General features: G+C 60.6%; 1 long non-coding RNA gene across 1 annotated transcript; it reads right to left on the reverse strand.

Annotated features, from left to right (window-relative positions):
• Positions 1-7: 7 nt before the first annotated feature.
• On the reverse strand, positions 8-314 carry LOC106727799. Its single transcript, XR_001364052.1, has 2 exons — positions 255-314; positions 8-94 (listed from the first exon to the last, which is right to left on the reverse strand). It is a non-coding gene; the product is annotated as an uncharacterized LOC106727799 (long non-coding RNA).
• Positions 315-1,186: the final 872 nt, after the last annotated feature.

Below are 1,186 nucleotides of genomic sequence, written 5' to 3' on the forward strand. Positions count from 1 at the left end.
GGGGCCGTCTCAGTCTCACAGGGGCCATCTCAGCCTCACAGGGGCCGTACCCACCTCACAGGGGTCGTCCCAGCCTCACGGGGGCCATTTCAGCCTCACAGGGGTGGCCTCAACCTCACCGGGGCCATTTCAACCCCACCGGGGGCGTTGCAGGCTCACCGGGGCTGTCTCAGCCTCACTGGGGCCGTCTCAGCCTCACCGGGTCCGTCTCAGCCTCACAGGGGCCGTCTCGACCTCACAGGGGCTGTCTCAACCTCACAGGGGCCGTTTCAACCTCACAGGAGCCGTTTCAACCTCACTGGGGCCGTTTCCACCTTGCCGGCCAGTTGCAACCTCGCCGGGGCCGATTCAACCTCACCAGGGCCGATTCAACCTCACCAGCGTTGTCTCAGCCTCACCGGGGCCGTCTTGACTTCACCGGGGCCATCTCGACCTCACCGGGGCCGTCTCACCCTCACCGGGGCCATTTCAGCCTCACCGGGCCCGTTTCAACCTCACCGGGGCCGATTCGACCTCACTGGTGCCATCTCGACCTCACCGGGGCCGATTCAACCTCACAGGGGCCAATTCAACCTCACTGGTTCAACCTCAGGGCCGTTTCAACCTCACCGGGGCCATTTCTGCCTCATTGGGGCTGTTTCAGCCTCACCGGGCCCGTTTCAATCTCACCGGAGTGTCTCAACTCCACCCGGGCCGTCTCAACCCCACTGGGGCCGTCCCACCCTCGCTGGGGCCGTCCCAGCCTCACCGGGGCTGCCTCAGCCTCACCGGGGCTGTTCCAGCCTCTCGGGGGCCGCCTCGGCCCTATGGGGGCCACCTTGGCCTCACGGGGGCCGTCTCAGCAACACGAAGTTTGGCATTCTGTCCTTTGTTGTGCGGCTCCTTGCTGGACAAAATCTCCAGGCGTTTCTGGTGGCTGAATATCTGGTATGCTTGCTTGGATTTCGTTTTCTTTTTTCTTTTTTTTAAAAATTAAATCTTTATTGTTCAGATTATTACAGTTGTTCCTCTTTTTTCCCCCCATAGCTCTCCTCCACCCAGTTCCCACCCCACCCTCTGCCCTTACCCCTCCCACTGTCCTCATTCATAGGTGTATGGTTTTTGTCCAATCTCTTCCTGCACCCTCCACACCCCCTTCCCCCCACGAATTGTCAGTCCACTCCCTTTCTATGCCCCTGATTCTATT

Source organism: Myotis brandtii, unplaced genomic scaffold (assembly GCF_000412655.1).
Source record: "Myotis brandtii unplaced genomic scaffold, ASM41265v1 scaffold480, whole genome shotgun sequence".
Taxonomy (NCBI): Eukaryota; Metazoa; Chordata; class Mammalia; order Chiroptera; family Vespertilionidae; genus Myotis; species Myotis brandtii.